This window comes from Salvelinus sp. IW2-2015, linkage group LG27 (assembly GCF_002910315.2).
Source record: "Salvelinus sp. IW2-2015 linkage group LG27, ASM291031v2, whole genome shotgun sequence".
NCBI classification, from domain to species: domain Eukaryota; kingdom Metazoa; phylum Chordata; class Actinopteri; order Salmoniformes; family Salmonidae; genus Salvelinus; species Salvelinus sp. IW2-2015.
This window is the reverse complement of record NC_036867.1, coordinates 20705281-20723182: the sequence shown is the minus strand read 5'-3', so window position 1 is coordinate 20723182 and position 17902 is coordinate 20705281. Positions and strand designations below refer to the sequence as shown.

Here is a 17902-nt window from a genome sequence, read left to right as displayed (position 1 = left end):
GTGAGTGTAACGGATGTGAAATAGCTAGCTAGTTAGCGGGTACGCGCTAATAGCATTTCAATCGGTTACGTCACTTGCTCTGAGAGCTGAAGTAGGGTTTCCCCTTGCTCTGCAAGGGCCGTGGCTTTTGTGGAGCGCTTCGTGGCTGTCAGTTGTTGATGTGTGCAGAGGGTCCCTGGTTCGCGCCCGTGTCGGGGCGAGGGGACGGTTTAAAGTTATACTGTTACAGTAGCATTGTTGATGAAATACAGTCATCACAGCAGAACTAGGAAGGAGGGTGGCAAAGAAGGGAGTTGCAAACATAGGATCTGTGCTCCAGTATTCTCTTAGGGAGTTCTTCTTTACTATCCCCATGAGAAGGACTGTCACCAGGAAGGTATACATTTCACTAATTGTGGTTGTCCCCCCCACTCCTGGCTCTCTCTTCTCCTGTAGCTCCAAGGCATAGCGATTGGTCTCTGCTATGTCTCCCACCAGGTCCTCTGTCAGGAACAACTTGAAGCACTCTGCCTCATATATAAATGGCAAGAGGCATTGCACTCCAGACTGGGACTCATCAAAGCAAATAGCAGGGCCATGACGGGGTGAAATGCCTGGCAGCCACCAAGCTACCACAGAACTCCTGTATTTTACCCACTGTCGGTCTGCCTCCATCACCACCAGCATCTTCAAAGGGAACTGGGACTTTGTCAATGGACAAGAGGTCCTCAGATTCAGGGTTCTCAATGGCTGGGAGGCAGCTCCTCACTGTCACTGTCAGAATCTGATTCCTGACTTTCAGACTTATTGACTCATTGTTTAAAATCTCCAGAATTTCCGCATTTGTGAGTAGTCACCTTTTGAAAAACATTCCTAATGCTACAGCTTAGCTCATTAGCTACATACATAAACAATCACATTGAATGGCTCAGAGTGGGAGTGAGAGGTCACGTGATTGATTGCCTGCACGCGCCATTTGTATCAATAAATCACTATCAGAAAATGTTTTGTGTGGTAATTATTGACATATTTACTGTTTTATTCACATGTTTTTCAAGTTCCGGAGATAAATCATGCATTCTGATTCTTTCTTAGATTGTAATGGGCACAAATTCTGTGTGTAAAATACTTTTTTGAAGGTTGTACTGATTATGATGAGCTAAGCTAATTCCAGCTATGTGTGTGGAGCCATGTTTGTTGACATACAATGCATTCTGGGTTTCACGTAATTGTCTGTCAGACCAAAGATGCTATAACACAATGAGGTGAGTAAAGGTTCACTCATTTTTTGTGAACTTCAGGAAGTGAATGGTGGGATGTGAATGATGGTAGACGACACACCCCTTCAACATGCAAACTATAAACAGACCAAACTCGTCTTGTCTTCTCTTATTATCTTTGGTTTCTGTGAGGAAAAAAGTATGGCGCCGTGCTGAAACTAATTGTCGGATTACTTTTGATTTCTAGAAAGTGTTTTACTCAATTATTTCGATCAATGGTGAACTCACCCGTGATGTGATTCATTTTAAATAGTAATTGCTATTAGCTAATTCATACTGTAGTTTATGTCAGCCGAGAGTTATAAAATAAGACCGCTTGTGTTGCGTCAATCTTTCCTCAGTTAATGCTAGGACAAATGTAGCCTACATTTTTCCGGTTGGATTATTGTGTTATGCTATAGATACTTCTGTGAATATCTGAACATTGCATTCAAAAATAAACTGCTCACATTCTGGACATAACTTTGTAAGGATTGTGTTTGTGTAAATAGTTTCTGAAAAAAGTATGGCCACCTCAAATGCTGATTGTTGTATCATTCGAAACTGGCCATTCTAAATAAGCATTCTAATCACACGGGTGTGATCGTATGCTTCAGGGGGTGAAGATTGTGCTTTTTTATGATCATCTTTTTAATATAGTATTTTATTGTGTGCAGGGCTCATTTGAAAAAGAGACTTGGTCTCAATATGTTTGCTGTTGAAATAAAGGTTAATAAAACCCATCATGAAGACATGCTGGAAATTAGTACAAACTAGAGCATGTTATGCATCTGGCTTATTGTTATTATCTGACTTGTTAATTCAATGTGGCAATCATTTAATTGTATCTCTCTCAAATTATACATACATTTTTGAATAACATAACGACCTAACACTCACATGAAAAAACACTATAGTGCATACCAGGGATCGGCAACGTAAGGGTATTTGTCTTGGCACGCTTTAAATGTATTATGTCACTTATTTTTGATAATTTATTATTATTTTTTAACTGGAGAAAATAATTGAAATTGCATGCATTGTTTTTTTCGAAATTGCATTGGTATTCACTGCAATGTTGTAATTCCTAAGGTATGTCAATTCTGATTAGCCAATGGGCTTTCATGATTTTGCAGGAGTTTCATATTTTTAGTTCAAGGCAAGACAACCCACCTCTCCTGCAAATTCAAAACCAAGGCAGCACTGAAGATGAGAGATTTGTTTGAGCATCTTGGACAAAGGAATATGGCTTTGTTTTACTGAAGGACCGGTCTGTTTGCGCTCTCTGTTGTAAAACTGTTGTTTGTCGGACATCAAGTGTATGGCTTCATTTTGAAACAAGACATGAGAAAAACCTCAAGGTTGAGGCGGACAAGACTGAAGGAATCAAGAGGGCCGTGTCCATATGAAAGCGAAGCAGTATGGTTACAAATCTAGATGCAGTCAAAAATCAAGCTACAGAGGGGAGCTACAAAGTTGCGCAGTGCATTGCTAAACATAGAAAACCAGTAGTTCACAGGCTTTATTTGATGGATTGCCTACCAAAGACACAATCATCTCAAAGATCAAAGCCTGTGTCTGCCAGAACTGTTGAAAATGGCGTTACCGAGATGGTTGAAAAGTAAAGGAGCAACAAACTGTAGCGTTAAAAGATGCACCTGTGTGGCTGTTGATGAGAGTGTGGATGTCAATGACGTTCCACGTCTGGCAGTTGTTGCAAGACACTGTGACTGTAAAACCCATGCATGGTACTACTAAAGGGGAAGATGTAGCAAAAGCCTACACAGATCATTTTGAGGAGAGATGCGTCGATATTAAAAACATATTCGCTATTACAAATGACGGTGCCCCCGCTATGGTGGGGAAAGCTGAAGATAGGATTGGCCACACCATGGTTAAATGTCACTGTATCATTCACCAAGAGAATCTGTGTTCCAACATCAAGCCCGTGGTGCTAATGGACAGCACCTCTGTTTAGCCATATATGGAATTCTTCCATTTGTGGGCAATTAGATATTCAACAGACACAACTAGTTGCAATGTGTAACCTTTATTTAACTAGGCAAGTCAGTTAAGAACTAATTCTTATTTACAATGACGGCCTACCGGGGAACATTGGGTTAACTGCCTTGTTCAGGTGTAGAACAACAGATTTCTACCAGCTCAGGGATTCGATCCAGCAACCTTTCGCTTACTGGCCCAACGCTCTAACCACTAGGCTACCTGCCACCCCAAATGCACATATGAAAAACATAACTGGCACGCAGATTGTTAGAAATGGTAGGATAATGTGAAAATTGGCACTCCACTCAAAGGTTGCCGGCTCCTGGTGTATACAATGGTAGGACTACAATAGTATTCACTGTAGTATTTTTACAGACTGAAGTATACATACTGTAGTATGTACCACATTATACTGTAGTATTTACAGTTTATTATAGTATAATTATTGTCGTAAAAAATCGGAGTATATACTCTAGTAATTACTCTAGTGTTTACTGAAGTGTTTTTGTTTTACTATCATTGACATAGAAGTGGGGGGCTTTCTCCTTGAGTAAACCTACTGAAGAAATACTAAAAGAGCAAATGTTGTATAACCTGTATGTAGGAGAGATCAGATATTCTACTCTTTTCTATAACCACAGGGCACACAATATATGTTTTATACTTCGCATGTAGGTTTCTCACTTACAGGTGGCACAAATTGGGATATGGAGGAGGGGAATAGCCAGGGTATGCAAAGAAAATACTGTAGTATTTACTATAGTTTGTTTATGTAGTATTTTTGCGGACTGTAGTGTTTTTGCGGACATTTCTGAAGGATTTATTACATTGCTTTGTTGTGGATAATACTGTATTATTTACTATAGTATTCTACAATATACTACAAAAGTATATACTAAGAACTACACATGATCGAGTGATACTAGAGTGCATAGTATAGTATACTACTGTTTACTACAGAATTCTATAGTAGCCTGTAGTATTTTGTTATGTGGGCAAGTCAAAGAAATAGTTATTTTCACTCTTGTGTGAGAGACAAACATTTGCTGGTTGATTTCGGAAACACATTTTGAAACATTTATTGGGTATTGGTTTGCAGTGCACTCACACTCATCGAGGTGCCTCTTGGATTTTTGGGATGTTATGTAATATATACTGAACAGAAATATTAATGCAACATGCAACAATTTCAACAATTTTATAGAGTTACAGTTCATAAAAGGAAATAAGTCAATTAAAATAAATAAATTAGGCCATAATCTATGGATTTCACATGACTGGGCAGGGTCGCAGCCATGGGTTCGCCTGGGAGGGCATAGGCCTAAATCAAATCAAATCAAATGTATTTATATAGCCCTTCTTACAGCAGCTGAGTGCTGTACAGAAACCCAGCCTAAAACCCCAAACAGCAAGCAATGCAGGTGTAGAAGCACGGTGGCTAGGAAAAACTCCCTAGAAAACTCCCTAGAAAGGCCAAAACCTCAGAAGAAACCAGGCTATGAGGGGTGGCCAGTCCTCTTCTGGCTGTGCCGGGTGGAGATTATAACAGAACATGGCCAAGATGTTCAAATGTTCATAAATGACCAGCATGGTCAAATAATAATAATCACAGTAGTTGTCGAGGGTGCAGCAAGTCAGCACCTCAGGAGTAAATGTCAGTTGGCATTTCATAGCCGATCATTAAGAGTATCTCTACCGCTCCTGCTGTCTCTAGAGAGTTGAAAACAGTAAGTCTGGGACAGGTAGCACGTCCGGTGAACAGGTCAGGGTTCCATAGCCGTAGGCAGAACAGTTGAAACTGGAGCAGCAGCACGGCCAGGTGGACTGGGGACAGCAAGGAGTCATCATGCCAGGTAGTCCTGAGGCATGGTCCTAGGGCTCAGGTCCTCCGAGAGAGAGAAAGAAAGAGAGAAAGAAAGAGATAATTAGAGAGAGCATACTTAAATTCACACAGGACACTGGAGAAGTACTCCAGATATAACAAACTGACCCTAGCCCCCCGACACATAAACTACTGCAGCATAAATACTGGATGCTGAGACAGGAGGGGTCAGGAGACTCTGTGGCCCCATCCCATCCAACCCACTGAGGAGCCAGGCCCAGCCAATCAGAATAACTTTTTCCCCACAAAAGAGCTTAATTATAAACAGAAATACTCCTCAGTTTCATCAGCTGTCCGGGTGGCTGCAACTTCGGCAGGGGCAACTGGCCCGTCTGACGACGTTGCAACTTTGGCAGCTGCATCGTGTCGTTGCGCTGCTGGTGCAGAGCGTCGGGGGGGTGAGGTACTGTCATGGAACCCTCATGAACTTTCATCACGCACACCAGTCCCTTATTCCCACTGATAAGTATTTGTATATACACTATGTACCCTTTGGTTTACAACCCTGTGTTTTTGTTACGTGTTGGTTTGGTCCCCGTGCCCTTACACGGCATGCTGTAATTTGGGGTATAATTTTTAAAAGTATTACGCATTCCTGTTCCTGTCTCCCGACTCATTCATACCAACTTGACATTGACTCCTATAAGGAACATAGGCCATTGACAAATGTCCTCCATCTCACTCTGTTTTTGGGCAGGTTTTTGTTTTAGGGTAATTGCATAAAGTACTATCATAATACAAGTACAATATGATTTTTCTTTAAGAATGTGGGTGTCTGGGTCACAATGAAGTGGAGTTAAATTAACCACTGCATTACATTAACATTTTTACCTCACTGAAATGTAATCTAATCAAATTGTGTTGCCCCCGATACCTAAGAAGAATACTAAACAGTGAAAACAAACCACTTATGCATGTATTTACAACCCCATTGTGTGTACTGTATGTGTGTCCGAAATGGCACCCCACTCTGTATGTAACGTAGTTACCTATGTAGTGCACTATATAAGGAATAGGGTGCCATTTGGGCTTTGTGTTTCTTCTACCCAGCAGTTGTCCATTTAGTTTTGAGCCCTCTATAGTGATCTCAGTGCTTGACAGATGTTTTACCACCAATTGGAGTTCCTGTGTCATCAGCTATTCATGTAGAGCTCAGCAGGTACTAGTAATCAAACCATAAAAAGGACAAACCAAAGAGGCAGAGGTGCAAAACATATATTTAATTTCATGCTCACATACGTTTCATTGTCTATACCATCCGTTCTGTTCTGGGATCAGGTCCCCCGTCTTACTCATTATGATGTAAAAGGGCAAAACTCATCCTAAATCAGCACTAGTCTGAGACGCTATTTAAATGAGTGCTTGTTCAGGAGTCTGTAGGGGCTGCATTTTACATGTTACATAATTCAAGTTAAGGTTTCTATTACATCAATACTTTCCTTGAGTATGTTTTGCTATGTCCAAAGCCAAGGAAAAACTAAGAGATCTTTGAAAATGTCCTCATCTGGAACACTCTGAAAAGCTCTGAAAAGTTTTCAGATAGGAGTGTTTTAGAGAGTAGCTAAGCTTCCGTTATTACTCATGAATCCAATGGGATTATGGGTAGACAAGGGTCATCATTCTGAACCCCTCAGAAGGTTGGCAATTCCCATAGGGACGGATTTGGAAAATACTGACTTCTGAGACAGTGTGGAGTTCCTTAGGGACTTGTATGTGTGCGTCCCAAATAGCACGCTATCCTCTAGTGCACTGCTTACATTTACATTTTTTTTACTGCTTTTTACCAGAGCCCTGTAGCACTGCACTGTATAGGGAATAGGATGCAATCTGTTATTTCACTGACTTGCAAGCCACCTGACATTCCTTGAGGGGTGACCAAGTCCCTTTTATGAGGCAAACAATTTGAAATTCTTCTGGGCATGTGTCACTCAATAATGTGCATAGAGATGTATACTGGATCCATAGGCGGAAATCCCAGGGGGGACGGGGGGGGCACGACCCCCCCATCCTGGGAAAAATATGATTTGTCCCCCCCAATCTATCACTGTAAACATAACTATGTAATTTCAATAATATTAATAATACGCAATGAAAGCAGTTGTGCTGATTATAGACACTTAATAGCGCCTTTTTAAGTTTCAAAAGATTGCGACCACCCCGCCCTTTGCCTCACAATGGTTTGATCCACTGCCAGTTCTTTAGCTGGCAAGGTAATAGAGGGTTCGTATCTACTGTCTGAAAGGCACATGTACGTAACTGACGTGAGGTTAATCGCGTCAATCGCGCCATAGCAATGTTTACATTTTTATGTTGGCAGGGTTCACACACTAGCTGAATTTGCAGAGCTAGCGCGCAAACTAAAGCAAACATTAACTAGCAAGCTAGCTAGTACCTATTCCATTAATGTGGCGTCGTCAAAGATGGAATCTTTGCTATCGTCAGTTTATTCCAAGATCAGCATGCAGCTGTAGTTCTTCAAAGTCCCTGTGATAAGGTTGGCGATAAACTGAAGTCCAAACTGAACAGAACTACACTCTCTTATACCATTGTCTTAAATATATTTAATGGTCTCGTTGCAAAAGCTAAATTGTCGCTAGTGAACTTTTTTACATTTATTTTATTTCACCTTTTTTTTTTTAAGATTATGGCAAACACCACAGAAACGGAGTTGGTGCTCGCTAGCTTTACAAATTCAGCTATTGTTGGAAGCCAGCCAATATGAAACAAACTATATTAAAATTAGAAAAGGTTGTAGCATATGTTGTGTAAATGTGTGTGTGTGCAGCTAGACCGGCCAGCCAGCCAGCCAGGTAGAAGAATGGCAGAAAAAAGTAAAAAGACGGACATCAGAGTATTTTTCAGTACACCAAAACGCAAAGTAAGAACTCTAGTAGCCTAATATCTCAAAGACGAGTTGATAAAATGTTCATAAGAAAGAAGTGAAATGCTAATGGAATGTTTCACAATGATGTCATTAGGCAGAGCAGGCAACAGATGGCACACAGACAGCAGAGCTGGGGACAGATAGGCAGGGACAGACTGGCAGAGACAGGGAGTCTCAGGTAAGTTTGTTGAGTCTTTGTTTGGCAACATTATGAAAGGTTCTCAAATTTTTTTTACTTGTAAAATAGGGACATAATTGGAAAATGCCATGGATACCCCCGCTCTCAACTTAAACTGATGACTAAACTAAGATTTGTTTATGGCAATGGTATTGCTGTTGTGATTAATTGTGTAGTTTTGGGTACCGGTAGTTAGGAGTACGGCAAACACCTTATTTCTTTTCTAGGAGACAGACTGAGTCTGTGAGGGTGGTGAAAGGGAAAGAGCCAGGGAGAGAGACTTCAGAGAACAATGTCACAGCCACGGCAGGACCAGGTGTCACCCTTGTTGCCAGCAGCACCAGTATAGGGGACAGTGGCACAGCATTGTCCAGTTACCTCAGTGATGGCACAAAACCATATCAGCCACACCCACAATTTTTGAACTGCAAATCTTGCCAACAGGTGTTGACGTTTCAAGAGGCCCAAAGCACAGAAGAAATTCTGAACATCCATGGCCAATAACAATCATTCGAGGCATTGCAGCTGAGATTAGATCTCTTCCGATTGTACAATTTTCATTAATTGTTGATGGTACTCAAGATGTCTCTGGTGCTGAACAGGAGAGTGTCTTTTTGCATTATGTTGACCATGACTTGTCCCTCACGAGGAGTTTATTGGGCTATACAGGGTGTCGGAGACAACAGGCGAGGCATTTGCGAAAGTGGCAACTGAAGTGTTGTTGAGGCTCAATTTCCCATGTCTGGCTTACGTGGGCAGAGTTACGATGGTGCTCAAACATGGCAGGAAAATACACAGGTGCACAGGCAATTGTGAGAAGGCAGCAGCCATTAGCCCTCTATGTCCATTGTGGAGCACACTGTGTAAAATCTGATTACACAGGCTGCTGCTCAATCTCCCACTGATCCGGGATTCCCTTCTTGGGTCCATCAGTAGGTGTCCTCTATGACCAGTCAGGAACAAGTTTAAGAGCATGTTTGAATCAATGCCACGTCCAAAGAAACACATCTGCCCACCCGGAAACCCCTATGTCCAACAAGGTGGACTGTGCGGAATACTGCTATTAGAGCTGTGCTAGGCAGTATGAGCGGGTACTAAGCCAGCCTAGAGGAGAGTAGTTTTTTAGTACATGACAGTACACGACAGTACACTTACAAATTTATTTTTTCATGTTATTTTTATTTAAAATTGCATACTTTGTGCGACAATACTTGTCCATAGCTGCTGTTTGAAGAGTTCGAGACACTGACTGAAGATATTTTGTTTGATATTTATTTGGGTTTTTTCATTGAAGTAGTTATTTTGCTTTTAAGAACTGTACTTATTTAAGCTTTTTGTTCTTGTAAGATATTGTAGTAGACTCAGGCCAGTGGCACATTTAATGACTATATAAATGTATCAGAAAAGTCAAATTAAAGGTCAATTCAATACGGAGACTAACTTTGTGTATGGTTTCTCAATGGAGATTATTTTAGATGAGATCACACCAATGTTCATTGTATTTATGAAAACTACACCCATACAGTGTTACAGTACCATTGCTACTACTGGCCTTTCTTGATATTGCTAGTTGTTAAGTACGAATACCTGCATACATACTGACTGGTAAGGAGCACTGCTATAACTATTATTAGTAGTAGTATTATAATGATTTAAACATTTGAACAAGTTGGTTAAACCCTTCAGTTAACTACTGTACCTATCAATTATTCAGTTGTAGGAATTATGGTTCCTCAATATACATTTAACATATTACAACGTAGGCTATGTGTTACAGCACTACTTTTGGTGTCCCCCTCAGGAATTGCTCTTGAGAAAATGTAATGTAATTGTCCCCTCCAAGGTTGATATCAGATTTTCGCCCCTGACTGGATCACACAATTAAAAGCTGTGATTTAACTCCACCTCTAGGATTGAACTCTACCGTTACTTCCACAAGGTGGTGCTCAGTTATACACTTTAAATGAGCCTACTCACTCTACCCATTCTTTTTTTTCTTCTTTTTGCTCTCCAAGAACTATGCCTTCAAAGAAACATACATTCACTCTACATTAAAACTTAAACATTATGCACTTAGATTTGCCAATAGGTGTTCTCATCTTAGACACAGACATTTAGAATGAAAGATTAAACATGATAGTCAACTTTTCCCAGTCAGTTTCCAACCAGATTTTAAAGACTAGTGTTTACTTTCCCATCATCCTGTTTAGATTGCATTTTATTCAGATCGGGGTTAGGAAAATCTGTCACCTTACCAACATTTTGGCAAAATCAATCAATCAAATGTATTTATAAATACATTTTTACATCAGCAGTTGTCACAAAGTGCTTATACGGAAACCCAGCCTAAAGCCCCAATGCCTTCCGACGAACCATCAAACAGGCAATAGAGGACCAATATCGAATTATACTACACCGGCACCAACGCTAATCGGATGTGGCAGGGCTTGCAAACTACTACAGACTACATAGGAAATCACAGCCGCGAGCTGCCCAATGACACGAGTCTACCAGACGAGCTAAATTATTTCTATGCTCACTTTGAGACAAGTAACACTGAAACATGCATAAGAGCAACAGCTGTTCCGGACGACTGTGTCATCACGCACTCTGTAGCCGTTGTGAGTAAGACCTATAAACAAGTCAACATTCACAAGGCCACATGGCCAGACGGATTACCAGGACGTGTACTAAAGAACACTAAGGTAACCTGCCTAAATGACTAACAACCCGTAGCACTCACATCTGTAGCCATGAAGTGCTTTGAAAGGCTGGTCATGGCTCACATCAACACCATCATCCCAGAAACCCAAGACCCACTCCAAATAGTTGTATACGGTGCACGTGACAAATTTGATTTGATTTGAGCAAGCAATGCAGATGTAGAAGCACGGTTGCTAGGAAAAATCCCCTCGAAATACAGGATACAAGTTCTCTTCTGGGTGTGCCGGGTGGAGATTATAAGAGTAGATGGCAATTAAGGCCAGATCGTTCTTCAAGATGTTCAAACCTTCATAGTTGACCAGCAGGCTCAAAAAATGAACACTGTTGTTATAGAGGATGCAACAAGTCAGCGCCTCCGGAGTAAATGTCAGTTGGCTTTTTGTAGCCGAGCACTCAGACTTCGAGATAGAGAGAGAGAAAACAAAACACACCACACCAGATAAGACAAACTGACTCTTGCCCCCTCAGCACATAATCTATTGCAGTCTAGATGCTCGGAAACTGAGACAATTGGGGTGGTGGGGTTATATCCAGGAAAGCACCGCCAAAGGAATAAACAGACCACTAATTTACTACCCAGAAACAAGGCAGAGTATAGCCCATGAAGATCTCCCCCACTGCACCAGCCCGAGGGTGTGCAAAACCAGACAGGAAGATCACGTCAGTGACGTAACTTACAAAAGTCGAGTGTAGCGAAAAAAGCCTGCTATGATGTGATGCACCTCTCATCGGGACAGCATGGGAGAGCGCGAGCAAGCCAGTGACTCAGCTCCTGTAATAGAGTCAGAGAATCCCAGTGGAGAGAGGGGAGCTGGTAAGGCAGTGACAGCAAGGGTGGATCGTCAATCCAGTGCCTTGCTGTTCACCTTTGCACCCCTGGGCCATAGGACTTACTGAAGAGAAGAGTCTTAAATAAAGACTTAAAGGTTGAGACCGAGTCTGCGGCTCTCACATAGATTGGCAGACCATTCCATAAAATATTAGCTCTATAGGAGAATGTCCTGCCTCCAGCTGGTTGCTTAGAAATTCTTGGAACAATAAGGAGGGCTACATCTTGTGACCGTAGTGTAGGTATGTACAGCAGGACCAAATCAGAGCAATAGATAGGAGCAAGTCCATGTAATGCTCTGTAGGTTAATAGTAAAACCTTGAAAATCAGTAATATGATCTACTTTTATGGTTCTAGTCAAGATTCTAGCAGTCGTATTTAGAACTATCTGAAGGTTATTTAGTGCCTTTATTTAGCACATGCAGTAGTCTAATGTTGAAGTGATAAGATTAGCTTTTCTGCATAATTTTTGAACAAAATGTTTCCAATTTTTGCAATGTTGAAAAGTTAAACATATTCAGCCATCCACTTCCTTATATCTGAAACACAGGCTTCCAGGGTAGGCAATTTTGGGGCTTTACCATGTTTCATCAAAATGTACAGCTGTGTCTCATCTGCATAGCAGTGAAAGTTGACATTCTGTTTCAGAATAACATCACCACGGGGTAGCATATACAGTGAAAACAAGTGTTCCTAGAACAAAACCTTGAGTAACGCCGAAACGTACCATTGATTTGTCAGAGGACAAACCATCCACAGAGACAAATTGATATCTTTCCGACAGATAAGATCTAAACCAAGCAAGCACCTGCCAACGCAGGACACTTAATGTTTCCAATCTCTCTTAAATAATGTGGTGAACGATCGTTTTTCGAAAGCGGCACTAAGGTCTAGGAGCATGAGGACAGACACAAAGCCTTGGTCTGACGTCATTAGAAGGTCATTTACCACATTCACAAGTGAGGTCTCAGTAGTGTGATGGGTCTAAAACCAGACAGTAGCATTTCATATCCATTATTATAGACCATGACTATTTTAATGAACGTGTCGCGTGATACAGGGTTTAAAAAATGTGTATCTCCGAGGTCCTGGCAGTTCTGTGCAGACTAGGTACAACTGAACAGGATGAGATTCAAGAAAAATCGCGTCGAGTTAATTTCCGTTAACGCTGAGTATAAAGGATGTGAGAGGGGTGTCATTATCATATTTCCCAGCATGCTTTGTTGCAAGTAGATTCTTTGATTAGTTTGTTTTAATATCTGTTTCCTCATGCACATTCATTGATTAATTTATCTTATACAATACAAAGATAAATTACTTCGATTTTTCTAAACTACTCCAATCTGTAATGGGTTGGATTTATTGCACCCATTACTGATATGGTTATTCCAGTATACATCCTTTAGGTAGTCTTGTTTGGTAAATTCTGTACCATAGTTGATATTCTGAGAGAAGGGTATTGGTGATAAAATATTTAATTGAAATAAATTCACTTTGGCAGTTACTTGGGGAAGGATTCAGGGATATTAGTTATTTAATGCAATAACCATGTCTCTGTCACTAACAAACACAGTCATGGGTAGGCAGATACGGATTTTCACCCTAAAGTGTTAAACCCCCCCACTGATGCTTTTCATAGAAATTCTAAATGCCTTGATGCATTTATAAAGTGTTTAGTTATGTGTTCAGATCCTAAACACTTGGTTCTACAGTGTACATGTTTCAATCAAATGTTCGATCTGATAAAAGGGGGAAAAAATGAAAGTGCTGTTTCAAAGATTCAACAGTAGAGGGCAATGTGGTATGCTACTTTTCCAGGACTTGGACGAATATAAACGACCTTAGAGTAACTACAGAGTAGCAATGACCAGTTCCATTAAATTCAAATAACTTTATTTCAACCATATTGATAACACTTTCTCTGATGTCATTCAGGCTCTTATTGGCTAGTCAACTCCACTGGGCAGGAAGGAAAGAAGGGTATGTCTCTTTCTAAACGGAGCTGTGGGTTTCATATGTGTCTATGTTGGCTTTGACCCAGTCTCCTGCACCTCCCTACCTGCCTGCATGCATGCATTGGTATCAAAGTGTGTGTCTCAAATGTAACCCTATTATATGGTGCCATTTAGGACCCACACTCTGAAATACGACTTCAGTGCCTAACCACCCTGCCATACCTCAGTCTCACACAGCTGCCTGGCTAAACACCCTGGTGTTTTACTCATTAAACATTGATGCCACCACTTGAGAAGAGACGCCACTTAAAATGAATACATACTGTAGCTTAATTTGAGATGACAAAGAGAAGCAACTCCTCTCACTTCAAAAACGCTTTTGCCAACTTTTATAAACTTTATAAACATTATTACATCCCCACTCATTAAAGGAATCTTTCATCAATATATTAAATTGACACAAGTATTTTCAACTGTGAACATATTGTTATTTTTTGTGTTGTATGTGTTGTATGTTCTCTTTTTAATGACACTAGGATCTGAGGGAGAGAAAACATCTGTCTGAATGCATTGGGACAGAAGTCCAAAAGAGGGAGAAAAAAATAAGTGTACAGAGCGAGAACATGAGAGAGAATAGGTGACAGAGAGAGACATACAGAGGCATAGAGAGGGAGGGAAAGAGGGAGAGAAGGTCAGAGTGCGAGAGTTGGGGGAGAGAACGACAGAGGTCTGTGAGTGAGTGACAAAGAGAGAGGGACAGAGAGACCAAGAGAGAGAGGAGGGGAGAGAATGCCAGAGAGAGAGTGAGATAAAGCGAGGGAGAGAAAAGGACAGAGAGAGCAAAAGAGAGATTGAGAACGAGAACGATATTGCACAAAGACAGCGAGAGAGAAGGAGGAGGAAAATGTGTCTGGTGTGAAGGTGACCTGGGACTACTCTAGTCCCAGTCCACAATCTCATCCTGGCATCTGTAACCCATCACACAGCAATGTGCTCATCTTTCCCTACCCCAAATTGAGGCTTCAGCTTTGCCACAAAATTCCACTCGCAACAAGAGAATGTAAGCAGGGATATGGTATTTTTTCCCTCCATGGTATAACATAATTTTGAGCTGTTTCTTGCAGGGTTAGGTTGGGATTAAGATATCCAATACAGAAAAGCAAGAGCAAACTATTTAATGGTCACAGATGGCCATGAGTTTTTCCTTTCCAATTGACTATACCATAGGGCCCATAGTTTTACCAGAATGATCCTGTACATTACGAGTAATCCTTGACATGTGTTGTTGGTTTATGGGTGCTTTGTACCGTTGTAATATAAAATGAAAGACAAACAAACCATCATTGTGGTTTGGAGTGCCTTCAATAAGAAACCAAACCTACGCTGATAGTGTTTTATATGCATTTCCTGTTCACCAGATGGCTGTATAATGATATCAAATCAAATCAAATGTTATTAGTCACAACAGGTGTAGACCTTAGAGTGAAATGCTTACTTACGAGCCCCTAACTGACAGTGCAATTTCCAAAAATACGGATAAGAATAAGAGATAAAAAGTAACACGTAATTAAAGACCTGCAGTAAAAAATAACAATATATACAGGGGGGTGCCGGGACAGAGTCAATGTGCGGGTTCACCAGTTAGTTGAGGTAGTATGTACATGTAGGTAGAGTTAATTCAAGTAAGTATGCATAGATGACAACAGAGAGTGGCAGTGGTGTGGAGAGGGGAGGGGAGGGGGTCGGGGCAATGCGACTAGATGTTCAGGAGTCTTATGGCTTGAGGGTAGAAGCTGTTTAGAAGCCTCTTGGACCTAGACTTGGTGCTCCGGCTTGCCGTGCGGTAGCAGGGAGAACACTCTATGATTAAGGTGGTTGGAGTCTTTGACAATTTTTAGGGCCTTCCTCTGACACCGCCTGGTATAGAGGTCCTGGATGGCAGGAAGCTTGGCCCCAGTGATGTACTGGGCCGTTCACACTACCCTCTGTAGTGCCTTGCGGTTGGGGCAGTGATGCAACCAGTCAGGATGATCTCGATGGTGTAACTGTATAACCTTTTGAGGATGTGAGGACCTATTCCAAATCTTTTCAGTCTCCTGAGGGGTATAGGTTTTGTCGAGCCCGCTTCACAACTGTCGTGGTGTGCTTGGACCATGTTAGTTTGCTGGTGATGTGGACACCAAGAGGAACTTGAAACTCTCAACCTGCTCCACTGCAGCCCCGTCGATGAGAATGGGGGTGTGCTCAGTCCTCTTTTTCCTGTAGTCCACAATCATTTCCTTTGTCTTGATCACGTTGAGGGAGAAGTTGTTGTCCTGGCATCACACGGCCAGGTCTCTAACCTCCTCGCTTTAGGCTGTCTCGTTGTTGTCGGTGATCACTGTTGTGTCTTCTGCAAATTTAATGATGGTGTTGGAGTCGTGCCCGGCCATGCAGTCATGAGTGAACAGGGAGTACATGAAGGGTCTGAGCACGCACCCCTGAGGGGCCCCTGTGTTGAGGATGTGTTGTTGCCTACCCTTACCACCTGGGGGTGGCCAGTCAAGAAGTCCAGGATCAAGTTTCAGAGGGAGGTGTTTAGTCCCAGGGTCCTTAGCTCATTGATGAGCTTTGAGGGCACTATGGTGTTGAACGCTGAGCTGTAGTCAATGAATAGCATTCTCACATAGGTGTTCCTTTTGTCCAGATAGCCTAGTCTTCAAAGTTTAAGACGTGGGGGGGTTCTAAACTGACTAATGGAATTGATTTATGATAGTCATACTATGGATCATATAAATACCTTTAGGTATCGTAAAGCATGTTGAATTTGGATTTGAATTTGGCCTTTACTACTATAGCTTAGAGAAACACATTGAATAACATTCATAAACAGCAAAAAAAGACAGTAAAAACATATTGCCTTCCAACCAGTTATCAAAGAATGTTAGCTGTATGCAGTTATCTTAGCCAGCAAGTTAGCTAGTCTTCTAGCGTTAGCCATTTAGCCAGCTAGCTATTAGCCTAGCCAACCACCACAGTAATGATAGGCAGGCCTGAGCCCAACAACTGGAGACCAGCTAGAACACAACAAACACAACACAAGTAAAACATAACCGCAGAGTTAGCTGGTTGAGTTAGCTACCAAAGCAAGAGAGGGTCGGGCACTTCACCGGGCCGAAGGACAGTCAGTGAGTGAAATCAAAATAGCTATATAGTGAGAAAAATCTAAAATTGATAGACTACAGATGTCAGTATGCTATTGTGCTAGCATTAAGCTAATGTGGAAAAAGTTACAAAACTGCCGTAGCCTACTTCACAGAGAACATGCCGAAAAGTTGACAAACATAAATGAGAACAGGTGAGGTACAACATAATTAGAGCCAAGTATGTGTGATTTTCTCTTTCGTTTTGAGCCCAGTGTAAGAAGACCCCAGAGCATTGTGGGTAGTTTAGAAGATATCTTTAAATAAATATGTAATAACCCCAAAATATAACTATGTTTGTAGTTATAGTTAACCAGATTGTGACTACAACTAAGTTATTAAGTCTTTGACCACACTGTGTTGTTACTTTGGTGAGTACAAACTCATATTTCCGACCCTTTAAAGTGGAACTGACAGCAATTTAACTACTTTGCAGATCTAAAACAGACAATCATAATATCAGTCAAAAATATTACATTCCCATTTTATTCTACAAAACCAACTTTATAAAATTCCATGACGTAGAGTAAGGTATTGTTGGCAGAATAGATGGATGCAGTTCAATACATGATGATTATAAGTCACCAATACATTTCTTAGTAGTCCAATAAATATTGCTAACAGGTTGTAAATTACAGCTGACCTGGTACATTGTTTGCTACCTCCAGCCATTCAGGATGCATTGTTTCAGTTTCAGTAGCTACTGTATGTTTCCATTAACCTGTCCAGTGATTTTGTGTCAACATTTAGAAAGTTGGCATAGAAAATAGATGTGACAATTGCCTGCTAAGTTTTGTGTCGATAAAAACAGCTGGACGTAATGACCTCACACCTAAAAAAAAAGTGTTGAGTAACATTTTTGTGGTTGCAGTGTTTCCGTTACCCATTTAGGTAACTAGACACATGCATCTTATAGTATTCCGAGAGGTAGCGCAAGGCTCGCAACCTTGACTATACCCACAGGATACGATTATGGGCCAATAGCATTCACATGATACTGGAGTCATATTGATAAATGTTGTTTAT

At 41.2% G+C, this 17902-nt stretch overlaps 1 non-coding gene across 1 annotated transcript; it reads right to left on the bottom strand.

Moving 5' to 3' along the window:
* Positions 1 to 3775: 3775 nt before the first annotated feature.
* LOC111953979 (U7 small nuclear RNA) lies at positions 3776 to 3830 on the bottom strand. Its single transcript, XR_002875937.1, has one exon. It is a non-coding gene; the product is annotated as a U7 small nuclear RNA (small nuclear RNA).
* Between the last annotated feature and the right edge of the window lie 14072 nt (positions 3831 to 17902).